Genomic DNA, 15,000 nt, shown 5'->3' with positions numbered 1-15,000 from the left:
ATATACGTATATATACATATATATATATATATATATATATATATATATATATATATATATATATATATATATATATATATATATATATATATATATATATATATATATATATATATATATATATATATATATATATATATACGTATATATATATATATACGTATATATATATATATATATATATATATATATATATATATTTGTATATATATATATATATATATATATATATATATATATATATATATATATATATATATATATATATATATATATATATATATATATATATATATATATATATATATATATTATATAATATATATATATATATATATATATATATATATATATATATATATACATATATATATATATATATATATATATATATATATATATATATATATATGTATATATATATATATATATATATATATATATATATATATATATATATATATATATATATATATATATGACTCGTGCACACGGTTAATGAGACGTCGGCAAAAGATTCGTTCGTAAGTACACATTACACAATCTACCCTCTCAGGTGAGGGACTTATCAACTCAAGTGTTCATCGGCAACTAACTACTGCCTTCGTTATCAAAATGCAGCTATTACAAAACATGCACACACTCAAGTTTTTGTGGAATACTCATGAATATTGAGTTCATTTACCTTGATATACAAGACATCTACATAAACGAATTTGGACATTACCGCCCCCCACCCCCCAAGCTCCTCACTCCGGGAGGAGGTGCGCACTCGCCCTCAGTAGTCAATGATATATTGAAGACACTCGAACCCGGAATAGGCATGACCTGTACTAAAAAGAAATACAACATATATATATATATATATATATATATATATATATATATATATATATATATATATATATATATATATATATATATATATATATATATATATATATATATATATATATATATATATACACATATAGAAATCACCCCCCCCCCAACAAAAAAAAAACACATCTTCCACAAAAAGATAAAATGTGAAATATTCCCTGTTAAAACGTACACAAAAAAAATATAAATAATTCCACTCATTTCTTCTTAAGACCTCTGCAACCAAAACACAGAATACACAAAGTGAAAAAAAAAATAAATGAAAAAAAAAAAAAAAAAAAAAAAAAAACATAACTTCAGGTCTATATAACCTCATCAATAACCTCATCTCTGGTTGCGGGGAATACGGACTTCTTGGGTGGGACAGGGGTAGGAATAGCTATTTTTTCATCCCTCGATTTACTTGTCTGGGTTTACGGCACAATTTCGCAACACATCTCACTACCACCGTTTCACCATTTATTTAAATCAATACTACACTTGCACTTGCAACTTTCAACAGGTGGCCACTAGCCGTTTTCCCGAGAAAATCATTCATCTTCCCGCCCTTCTCTTATAACATTAAGTATAAGGTATTCACATCTACACATTCTCTAACACTGCCTATCCTCAAGGCTGAACTTTAATCCTGCAGCCACTTTCCATTCAGGAACCGCCCCGGTCACAGCAACCAGGAATCATATAAATACATGAATAATACAGCATCCGCCTGACAGATCTCACTTGACCTATTTAAACTCTGATTGTTTTTAGGTTCACTCAACAATATTATACGTATTTCCACACTGAGCAAAATTACCACAACATTTTACGTATACATTTAGCAAGAACATAAGACACTGTTATCATCACGTTTATTGAAAACACGTTATAAGAAGAAATGAGGTCTGTTCAAACAACAACAACAACAGAAAGGGAAAAAAATCTACTCATCAACTAGAGGGACGTCATGTATGTAGGGGTAAGGAGGAACACTTTTGAAAACTACCTCTTCAGGTAATACATGTATGTGTGCCTGATGATGTTCAGACACTGCGCCATTAACAATGCTTTGTATCACAACTGTGTTAGACTTAACCATCTTTCCTCGGTAAGGACCCAAATATGCTGGCTCTAGTTTGTGTTTCTTAGGTTGTAATCGTTTCAAATACACAGGATCGCCCACAAATACTTTTACCGGTGCGGTTTTGAACCGACAATCATACTTTGAGCTGAGATTTTTATTAGCTCTTTTCTAGAACCTTTCAGTGGAGTTCATTACTCTCCTCAATAAATATAATAAATATACACGGTATTGCTGAGTTGAATAAATTAGCAATTGTTGAGAATTAATGAGTACCATATATGGTAACACAGGATCCTGTCCATACACTAAAAAGAAATGCGTGTCCCTGGGCGGAGTATTATATGCAATGTTCAAAGCTAGCTCAACTGTAGGAAGCATGGCGTGCCAATGAAGAGGGTCATCAGCCACTAAGTAACGCAAAACTCGCACTACTTCCCTATTTTACCACTCTACTAAGCCATTTGCTGAAGGCTATATGCGGTCACTGAAAAGTGTTCAATTTTCATCAAGTCTGTGACCGATTTCACCACCTTGTTTATAAACTCAAGACCATTACACTTATCAAAATTTTCGGGCAACAAAACCTATTAATGAAAGAGCACAGCGCCTGGGCTAATGAATTTGCAGATTTATCCAACATTGCGTCAATATGCACTCTATAAAATTTAATGGGAACAATTGGCCACTTTCTGGCTTCCAGTACAGTGTTTTTATGTTCTTTGAAACAGTTATAAGCATGACAACCTTTTATATAATTCTTTATAGACTTTTTCATTCCTAACCAAAAGAAGGATTCACATGCTCTCCTTAATGTTCTATCAATCCCTAAATGCCCTGCATACAGACTTGCATGTACAATGTGGATGGCTCGTTTAATTAAAGAGGGAGGAAGAACTACCCATGCACAAAATTCCCCTCCCCTCTTCTCGTAAGCACAATATAAGACATCGTTCTCAATAAAAAATTTCTTACTAGGCCCATTCAGAAATGACGGATAACTCTCCAATTCCCCTTTAATCACTGCTCGCACTCTTTCCATCCATTTCTTTTTTTTTCTGTCCCTCTCGGACTTCTTTTATGTCCCAACCTCCCAAGTCAATCAAACCTGCATGATCAGGGCTTTTATTCTGGACACCCCTGGTCATGTCCTCGGTCATCCACATATATTCATCTCTCTCTCTCTCTCCCGAGTCAGCTCTCTCTCTCTCTCTCCAGAGTCAACTCTCTCTCTCTCTCTCTCTCTCTCTCTCTCTCTCTCTCTCTCCCTCTCTCTCCCTCCCGTCTACTGCATGTGCATCGCAAGAACTCTCATCCCGTTCTCTATTTTCTCTATTATGATGGGGGTCTCCACTATTTTGGTTACCTCTTTTGTGCCCTAGTTGATACTCCTATTACTGCACTTCTAGAGAGAGTATCAGCTACCTTGTTATCCTTACCTTCTATGTAGTGAAAACCCTTTATATTGAACTCTAACAATATCTCAATCCATCTCGCTTGATGAGAGGTCAAATCATTTTTATAATACAAATCACTTAAGGAGCGATGATCGCTTTGCAACTCAATCGACTGACCTAGTAAAAAGAACCGATGCCTCTCTAGAACCTGAAGAATAGCCAAAGCCTCTCGATTGAATGTACTATAATTCTTTTCTGCCCCTTTTTACTCCCGGGAAGCCAAACAAATGGGTCTCTCTCTGCCTTTATCATCTCATTGAGAAACTACGCCACCAATAGCTACGCTACTCGCATCTGTTGTCACTAAAAACGGGCCGTCAAATCTAGGATATGAGAGAAATTCATTGCTAGTTAAGGCAGCTTTAAAATGGTTAAAGGCCCTTTCTTCTTCCTCTCCCAATTTATTACTTTTTGTTTTTTTAAAGCATCTAAGGGTCTCGCTATCTTTCCAAAACCGTTTATGAATGTATGGTAATACCCAGCGAGCCCAAGGAACCCAGCTCCTTCCTTAGAGTTACGTGGCCTGGGGAAATCTGTAATAGTCGCTACTTTACTGGGGCAGGGTTGGATACCTTCTGGGGTTATTATGTGACCTAAAAATTCGACCTGTTTACAGAAAAATTTGCACTTTGACAAATTATTTTCATACCATTTCGTCTCAATGCTTCTAAAACTTTACGAATATTATTACTATGTTCTTCGGCTGTTTTCCCTGTAATTATGATATCGTCTGAAAAAACAAGAACATTATGGCTAATTAAGGGAGACAAAACCACCATCATTACTCTAGAAAAATGACTTGGAGCATTTTCAACACCAAGAGGAAGAAAATTAAACTGAAATAATTGATCATTAGCTATAAATGCCGTTTTACATTTACTGTCTTCTTGAATGGGTATTTGATAGTATCCAGATTTTAAATCAACAGTTGTAAAATATTTGCTATCCCGTACTTTCACAAGTAATTCTTCCATTAAGGGCAATGGGAATGCATTATCCTTAGTGATTGCATTCAATTTCCTATAATCAACACACAATCTTACCGAGCCATCCTTTTTCCTAACAGCTACAATTGTAGAAGCCCAGGGGGATTCGCTCTCCTCGATTATCCCTTGTTCACTTAATTTATTAATTTCCCTTTCTATCTCTCCCTGAATGGGTACCTTATAAGGCCTTGACCTGATCGGGTCCGCCTGCCCAGTATCAATGCTAAAGGGAAATCGATCAATCCTCCCGGGTGGCTCATCTCCAATTGCAATTACATTGGAATAATTATTTACAATGTCACTAACTAAAGGCTGATATTCTGAGGGACATAATTTTTGCGTTTGCATAATCAAATTCTGAGTGCGTTTGTCTTTGCGGGCTGGAGTTGTGGCTCCCAATTTCCCATTATAAGCAATTTCACATAACTCTAATTCACACACAGAATCACTTCCTAAAACAACTCTTTTATTAGACAAATTAACTATCGTTATATCAGCTTTGTTCTCTTTAATTTCTGTCAAGCCCTCTAATATCATATGGGCCCAATTATCAGGGTGTTTAACAACTACTTTGGTTCCTTTTGCAAGAGGGCCACACTGGGTCACAGATATGCTCGTAAGGGTCGGGGGGGGGGGGGACAACACTTCTCCTCTCTCAGGTATAGCTGATACCTTACTTAAATGTCTCTCCGAGCTAACACGCGCACTTGCTGCCTCATGACTTTCTATCGGAAAAATGTACCCTTCTGCTTTTATTGTTATTGTATCTTTTCCCCCAATCATGTGTAAACTTCACAGACCCCACCTTAAACTGTATGATTGATGTATGGTTTATGCGTAGTTTATTTCCTCCTGGTGTGTCAAGAACAATAGATGCCGCGGGCTGTAGTGGATTTGAGGAGATTTTTTTTTCAATCAATGAAACACTGGCTCCCGTGTCAATCAGCGCTCGGATGGATTTATCTAGCAGGTCGATCCTAACTGCTAACATTCCCAGCCGGCCATTACGAGGTATGGTACACGGGCCGATGACTTCGCTGCCGCGCCGCTGCCCCCTGATCCTCTCTCTGGTTCTGCGGGGGTGAGGTCGGGATACCGATGGAGGTCCCAGTGCCTGCTCTGTCATGTCTGTTGTCACTGCTTGTGATGTCAAGAGTGGGGCATTCCACTCGGTGGTGCCCCTTTCCCCCACAGTGCCAACATCTGAAGACTGCTAATCTGCTGACTGCATTCCCCCTTACCTCTCTTTAGGTGTCGACTTCCTCTCATGGCTGCCAACTTCTAGGAATCGGCCCCATTATTCACAGTCCTTTTTTCTTCTGGCAAACTGTCTAAAATGTTCTGTATCGCACTCACTACGTCTGCTAATGAGCGATTGTCATCGAACAAGTAACCACATAAATACAGGTTTTCTAATCTGCGAATATGTTTACGGGCAATTGCCTTTTTATCACCTTCAGGGAGATTGGCACTCCGGGTAGCAAATGAATCGCAATCCATAAAAATGCGCGTTGAAAAACTAAGAACGGATTCACCTTCCCGTATTTTGGGTTTGTAACTTTCTTTTAGGTCTCCCTTTCTCGCATCAGGCAATGCATACTTCTCAATTAAACGTCGTTTTATTTCAGTATAAGTTCTTAAACTTTCTTGTGGCCAACACATTACATCCATTACCGGAGAATCTTTCAGCAATCTAATTATTTGAATGGCTTTTTCTCTTTCAGACCACCCATATGTGGCTACTTCAAAATCTCTCAAAAACACTTCAATTGATTGAAAACCCTCTTTATTCCGTTGATCATCAAAAAGCCTAACTTTTGCCTTGAGTTCTGGCAGCTTTCGTACTACAATTGGCGTATCTTCATTCGGCTGTGCATGTGTACTTTCACTTGTGTGTGGTTGAATTTCGTCCATGTATGTCGGATATGCTGTGCTTGCACGCTGCTGCTGTTCTCATTCCACCAACATACTGTTTATTAACTGTTGTAAATTATCTAACTTATTTTCCAATTCTTGTGTTCTAATTTCCTGTCTATACTCTTCATCGGGAACGCTATATCCCTCTGCTCCTTCATTCTCATCTTCAGCAGCAGCCGTGTCCGCTATGTTAGTCCTTGTGTATCTTGGTATTTTGAACTTTTATTTCACCGGCTCAAAGAACAACTTCACTCACAGCGTACACAAACAGACGTATTTTTTACACTTGACACTAATATGACCTGACCAACGGATAATGAGACGTCGGCATATGGGTTTTCTTCATTTATTACAAAAGATTCGTTCATAAGTACACATTACACAATCTACCCTTTTAGGTGAGGGACTTATCAACTCAAGGGCTCATCGACAACTAACTATGGCCTCCATTATCAAAATGCAGCTATTGCAAAACATGCAGACACATAGGTTTTTGTGGAATACTCATGAATATTGAGTTCATTTACCTTTATATAGAAGACATTTACATACACGAATTAGAACATATATATATATATATATATATATATATATATATATATATATATATATATATATATATACATATATATATATATATATATATATATATATATATATATATATATATATATATATATATATATATATATATATATATATATATATATATATATATATATATATATATATATATATATATATATATATATATATATATATATATATGCAACAACTACAAATGCAGTCGTGTCTAGCCTGCTGCAAGACCACGGTCTCATACATGTCGTTAGTCTTACCCAGGAATTGGTCATTTTCTTCACTACGCTGACACTGCCGATTGGTGACGGTGGGCAACTTTAGTCTGATCACTCACAGCAAAATAACTTACTTTAAAGTAGTATGAGTGGCTATTACTATTGCAACTTAGCTGATCATGGCGATACACAAACCCTTCCACCACGTTAAGGTATCTCCACTCAGAAAGGGATACAGTATATATTACATGGGTGTGAGTGCGTGTATATGAATATGTGTTGTATGTATGCACAGGGTTTTGTCAGAACTTGTCTGCATAATAATTCATAATACTTTGGGGTTAATTTGATTATCAGCGAAAGTAATCCTCTCTCTGAAAACGATTATAACAGTAATTAACACATATTTCTAATTTCAAACATGATTTCTGAGTACTTGGTTTTATGCGATAAACTCTTTATTTATGAGTATTTCCATTACATTTTCACGCTCTCTACGTGCAAAACAATTCAAAAGTATTATTGATTTTTCAATATTTCATTGATGAATGACTGAAATACAATGAATTATATACATATGTAATAGTTACCAAGTAATTATTCGATAAACTGATTATAAAATATCGTATAATATAATATAATATAATATAATATAATATAATATAATATAATATAATATATAATAAGGAATGCCCTCTGATAAAGAATAGTAATTAAAACGTAAGAAACTTACTAGCTGTAGACCTAATTAAGCCAATTTGACATTTCATAAGTACTTGCTTAATTTCCTCTCCATTAAAACCAATGATTTACCTATCCAATTCATGATCACAGTTTGTAGTGTAAAATGTTCTAAAAATTGAGATTGATAAATTGATTTACGGTTCTCTGGCTCTAAATGTTGAGTGTATCGTATAGGTTTAAAGGACGCTCATGAAACTCAGAGTTAAGGGACTGTGGCATTGCCCTCTCGAGCAGTAAAATGCCCTAGAGACTGACCATATATGCATATGATCAGTGCCCAGGTCTCCTATACACCAAAGCTAGGATCAAGGAGGGCCCGGCAACGGCTGCTGATGACTCAGCAGATAGATCCATAGGCTCCCCCAAACCCACCATCCTTAGCTTACAATGATTGTGAGGTTGCAGCAGCCAAATAATCTAACAAGCTTGATCAAGACTTGAACTCCAGTCTCGAGTTCACCACTCAGGGACGTTACCACATCGCCGCCATAAATTATAGTTCGTGCATGAGAAAATTTATGTGCAAAAAATTCTATTGTTATGCAATAATGAAAATAAAATTCATCATTATTTAATACGAATAAAAGATCGTTATCGCATAAGTCACGTTGTTTAACTAAAATGTTCTTCATATCAGTATAGACTTTTAACAACTAAATATTAACTATTAGCGAAGAGAGCTTAATGCAAATGAGTTAATCTCCGATATTATAAAGTGCCGAGACCCTTAGGAACTTTTAGCGCAGAGTAAAATTTCCACTTTCTAAAGTACAATTATTTTGTAGCTTGGAGAAGCAGCTTTCTCGTCTCACATAAAGAGGGATTCTGAGGACTTCGTAAAGGTATAACACCCATCTTGTCCCAGCTTTCCATTAAATGGCCATTTTTAGGCTCTTCTTATAGCCGAAATGTCTCAATGTCTCAAATGGTAGAGTATTTACTATTTTTTGGCGATCGTTAATTTCCATGCTGTTTTGAATCATATTATATGTAAGAGATGTACAGACACATACACACACGCATATATATATATATATATATATATATATATATATATATATATATATATATATATATATATATATGTATATATATATATATATATATATGTATATATATTTATATGTATGTATATATATATATATATATATATATATATATATATATATATATATATATATATATATATATATATATATATATATATATATAGTTGTTCTTTAGTACCTAAGGAAGATTGGCAATTTAACACGAAATCATATGATATCGTAAATCATAAAAAAAAATACTTTAATGATGATATATATTAGACCATGATATAAAGCAGTTTCACACCGATGAAATTGATTATTATTATTATTGTTATTATTATTATTATTATTATTATTATCATTTTTTAGTAGCAGTAGTAGTAGTAGTAGTAGTAGCAGTAGTAGTAGTAGTAGTAGTAGTAGTAGTAGTAGTAGCTAAGCTAAGCTACATCCTTAGTTGGAAAAGCAGGATGCTATAAGCCTAAGGGCTCCAATAGAGAAAAATATACCATGAACGAAAGGAATTAAAGAAATAAATAAATAGGAGAAGTAATGAACAACTAACATGAAATATCATAATAACAGTAACAACCTTAAAATAGTATTTAAAAAGTTTTAGGTCTGTTCCAAGAAATTCTAAACACCCCGTTATGTTTATGCTAAAAGATGCAAAATCTGTCAGACACGATAACTAAATAGGCTAAAAGAGTACCATTTGTCCAGAAAAAAAAGGCAGAGAAGAGAATACACAAAGTTAGCCAGTCTTACTCATAAGTGTTCATTTGGTACGTATAGCGTATATAGGTGTGCGGGGGAAGCGATAGTTTTGGATTTAGGGGACAGGGCTCACCATAAGTAGTAAATAGCCGTGAAATATGATAATTATGTCCATACGATCCCCACTGGTGGGAAAAAGGATTGCTATAAAATCCTAGTTATTCATACCAAAGTCTATTCAGTGAACATCTAAAAAAATAAAAAAAAATAAAAAAAAGTGAGAAAAAAAATTGAAGACTGATTTCTGAAAATATGGAATTTCCAGAGAAAAATTGCTACTAATTATTTTCATTTCTCACCAAATTTCATCATTCAATCATGAAAAAAAAGAGGGAATATCATAGTCTACATTCTGTAAATTCACTCTTTTTTATCAGCAAAGAACTTATATAAGAAAAAATAGTGACATTTAAAAGTAACATATATGCATTGTTTTTTCTTCCTTCCAATGTTTCCTTTGTGATCTCTAGGGACCCATTCTATTATTCTTAATGTCCATCTATTATCTGACCTTCTCATTACATGTCCTGCCTACGTCCATTTCTTTTTCTTACATGAGTAAATATCCTTTGCGTTAGTTTGCTATCGTATGAAGTTGATTACATATATAAATATGTTGTCTCTATTATGTATCCACAGCTATTGTAATTTCAGGGGCTTGATTCATTTTAATGATTTAATGCTTCTGTTCCTAAACCATATGCAGTCTTTATTCCTGGCATAAAAGACTTCTATTGTATAATTCTAATAAACAGAATATTATGAAAAATATACAACCTATGGAAAAATAACAAAAAGCCCTTCAAAATAAGGCTAAATGTCATCAGTTACTTTGATCTTTTCCAAATACAGGAAATCATAAATACTTTGATTTTGCCATTTCTTCCATGATTTACTATACAAAGCTTAAGTTGTAAAGGTATTCCCCAATAATGTTAAAGCATATATTTTCCCAATATATATTCTTAAACACTTTTTCTATGCACGAAGGGAATAATTTAGGAGAGAAATTATCTACTACTCTAATTCCCTAACTGTCAGAGCCTTTTCTAACTTTACCCCTTACTTGAAACAAGGTTCCTACGCCCCTAGTACAGGTAACAAGGCACACTTTATACAGAATTGACATCTCTAACTGGGGTTATGATTAGTTAACAAAGTATTTGCTTCAGACATGAATATATTTTGGGTAAATTTGGGGTTTTTAATTTTATGGTTGACTTTAAACTCTGTTTTTAGAGTATTGAGGTCAGCTGTATATATTTTTAATACATATTATTTGTATTTTACATAATTACTATAATTTCAAGCATAATGACCAGAAGAAAAATTGTATTATTGTAATCATAAATTATTATGCATTAATCTAAAAAGCCTTCCATGAAATTATGTTTTAGTAATCACACGGTTATAATTTGAATAGCATCCAAGTCTTTCTACTTCTGGTCAAAAGATGGTAGCACACGTCCCTTGATCCATTCATTTGAATGATTCTGTCCAACTGTAAAAGGGTAATAGAATGATACTTATGTAGAAGTATATGTGGCATGAATAAATTATATTTAGATCCAATTAAGTAGACTACCTTTTTGTTATTTTTAAGCCAAAGTGATGCCACGAAGATTCCAGAATGCAAGGATTAACGAGTTATACACATTGTTTGTTTTCTTGGGCAATAGATGGCCTTATCAGTAGAGTACCAAATTGCTAATTACCCCCATCAGCAAATCATTATAACCTTTATAACTTCATTTCTTTTGCTATTTGGACAAAGAATTGCCATAAAATTGACACACGTGCACTTAAGGCTTATTATTGTCTGACCATAACTTAATTCTTAGGAAATAACAAATAATAAATGTCGCAGAAATATTTTCTCGGCAAACAATTGTTAGTCCAATTACTTTTGGGGGTCAGGGGGTCCCCCGATATGCCACATGTACTGAAATTGGTGAGATATTTAAGTAATTTCACAGATATTTGATTTAATATTCAATGACCTTTTTATGAAAAGAAAAAGACAATTATTGTGTTTCATCGTATGACCAGTATTGTTATTGAAACCTACTAGAATAACGATACAGTTACATTCCAAAAGGCATAATAATGCAGACCGTCAGCTCCCCCCCCCCAATACATCGTAAGGAACTGTACTTTCCCGGCAATAGATGGTATCAGAGGCACCTTGTCCAAACTAATACAGTCTAATATTTCATGACCACGTGTGTCCAAAAAAAAGTGCTAGGAAGGTAGAGGCTCGAGGATTGGTAGTTGGTAAATTGTTCAACGATCGTCTCCTTATTAAGAATGAATAATTTTATTAGTGAATGATGTGAATTTTTCATATGCTATCGGAAGCAACCTGAGTTCATTTATAAAAGTGTTTAGTAATTCTTTTCATCACCAGAACACATGGATGCTAAGTCTTGTCCCTGTACAAGTGACCAAGGTAACAATCATCAACATGGTTAAGGTTGGTGAGATGAGTTTGGAACAGCGCTGCCAAATGGAATTTCCTTTAATGGAATATATTATTTAGTATTGATTTAAATCATATAAGGAATAATAGTTATATGGCAGAAGGTACATAACTATGTTGTAATTTGATATTCTTATAATCAGCGTAATCAAGATTGACATATCGAATAACGAAAAAGAAAATGGTCACATTTCTGTGTCTTCGCCAACGTCTGACTATGTTGCCTCATCCACCTGCGAATTTGTGTTTGTTAATAAGAGAGTTCAAGACTGTAAATCAATTATAAAATAGTGTTTATCATCAATTCCTTAGCAAATGCATGCATGTCAGTAAAGCTGTTCTTTGGTTAAATATAGGTTAAAAGAGTTAATCAAGTATACACACTCACACAGACACGCACATTCATAAGTATATATATATATATATATATATATATATATATATATATATATATATATATATATATATATACATACACACACACACACATATATATATATATATATATATATATATATATATATATATATATATATATATATATATATATTTATATATGTGTGTGTGTGTGTGTGTAAAATGTATTATAGCCACGAAAGGAAAAATTAGAAGACTTGATTGGAGTTAGTACTTTCATCCACTCAGGACATTATCAAACTCAGCAATGAGAATACATATACAAAGACATCGTATTTATACAGGAGAAGGGGATCCAAAAGCTGTCAGTTTCTTAATAATTCCGGAAATGTCAGATTTTAGATAAAAGGATAATACTGGATTAACGGAAAACAAAGCTGGGCTTAGATTCAAATTTCTACCTTGAGTACAGGAGATAAAAAAAGATTCAACAATATTCCTTTGGAAATAGTCATTTACATAGATTACTTTTTCCGCCTTTAACCAACCAATTCTGTGACTTGACTCTAACCAGTGGGAGGCCAAGGCATTATTAAGAGAACCCCTGGAGACGGCCACCTTATGCTGTTTTAATCTGACTGGGATACTTTTGGATGTTTGGCCGACATAGAATAGGTTACACTCTGAACAAGGAATGCTATATATTACATTATTATCATTTCCAGAACTATTCTTAAATAACATGTTTTTTAACCCTGGAACGGTACGGTGGGTCGTCCGCGACCCCGAGCGTCAAAACAAAAGAGGTTTTTCTCACGTGACACACCCCCGTGACTGAATTTGTGGGTGATCAACCTGCAGTAGGTGTCTCGCCTACACGCTCTAGTAGTGTCCAGATGTGCATCGCTGTAGCTGTACTCCTTCCCAGATTTCTGAGACGCGTCGGGGTCGAGCGCGACCGAGTTTACCCTTCTAAGGTAATTTGCATAATCATCAAAGTTATTACGTATTATGAAATTGTCGTAGAATGGTGCAACTTGTATAGGTTATCAGTTGTGGAAAGTCTTGGTGGATTGTTTGGCTACCATGTGCATGATTTTTTTTTTACTTAAAATGTCGTTCATCACCACGAGGACCATTTTACCGCGAGTGCCCCTTTTTCATTTTTTTTCATTTTTTTGCCAAGTCCTTTTTCCGTAAGATATTGCCAAATAGTGTCGCAAAACTTTTGCTTTTTTAGTGTTGGAAAGTGTGTCTAGATGATCTGGCTACCCATGCGTGACTTTGTTTTTGTCAGATACGACGTAGTTATTGGTATATGGGGTATTTAACTGCGGTTGCCAATTTCTGTTTTTTTTCAATATTTGTAAAAATTTACTGCGTAGTAAGGAATTGCCGTATATTATTGATTTTTTTCATGTTTATTTGTTAGAAAGTGTGCCTTGATGGTTGGGCTAACACGTGCATGTCTTTTTTTTTTATCTGAGATGCCGTATATTAGAATGTTGGCCATTTTTCCGCGAGTGCCCCTTTTTATTTGTTTTGCATTTTTTTGCTTAGTCATGTTACCGTAAGGAATTGGCAAGTAGTGTCGCAAAACTTATATTTTTATAGTGTTGGAAAGTGTTTCTAGATGATCTGGCTACCCATGCCTATCTTTTTCTTTTAGCCAGATATGGCGTATATATAGGTATGTGTTCGATTTTCCTGTGATTGCCATTTTTTCGTTTTTTCTCATTTCTTTCAAAATTACTACGTACTAAGGAACTATCACAGAGTAATGATTAATTTAGATGTTTATTTGTCAGAAAATGTTCCTTGATGGTTTGCCTAGCACGTGGCTGAAATTTTTTTTTCTGAAGTGCCGTATATTAGAATGTTGGCCATTTTTCCGCGAGTGCCCCTTTCTTTTGTTTTGCATTTTTTTGCTTAGTCATGTTACCGCAAGGAATTGGCAAGTAGTGTCGCAAAACTTATATTTTTATAGTGTTGGAAAGTGTTTCTAGATGATCTGGCTACCCTTGCCTATCTTTTTTTTTTTAGACAGATATGGCGTATATATAGGTATGTGTTCGATTTTCCTGTGATTGCCATTTTTTCGTTTTTTCCCATTTCTTTCAAAATTACTACGTACTAAGGAACTATCACAGAGTAATGATTCATTTAGATGTTTATTTGTCGGAAAATGTGCCTTCATGGTTTGCCTAGCACGAGGCTGATTTTTTTTTTTCTGAAATTCCGTATATTAGAATGTTGGCCATTTTTCCGCGAGTGCCCCTTTTTATTTGTTTTGCATTTTTTTGCTTAGTCATGTTACCGTAAAGAATTGGCAAGTAGTGTCGCAAAACTTATATTTTTATAGTGTTGTAAAGTGTTTCTAGATGATCTGGTTACCCATGCCTATCTTTTTTTTTAGCCAGATATGGCGTATATATAGGTATGTGTTCGATTTTCCTGCGATTGCCACTTTTTCGTTTTTTCTCATTTCTTTCAAAATTACTACGCACTAA

The sequence above is a fragment of the Palaemon carinicauda genome, chromosome 1 (assembly GCF_036898095.1).
Source record: "Palaemon carinicauda isolate YSFRI2023 chromosome 1, ASM3689809v2, whole genome shotgun sequence".
NCBI classification, from domain to species: Eukaryota; Metazoa; Arthropoda; class Malacostraca; order Decapoda; family Palaemonidae; genus Palaemon; species Palaemon carinicauda.
This window is presented reverse-complemented; position numbering follows the sequence as displayed.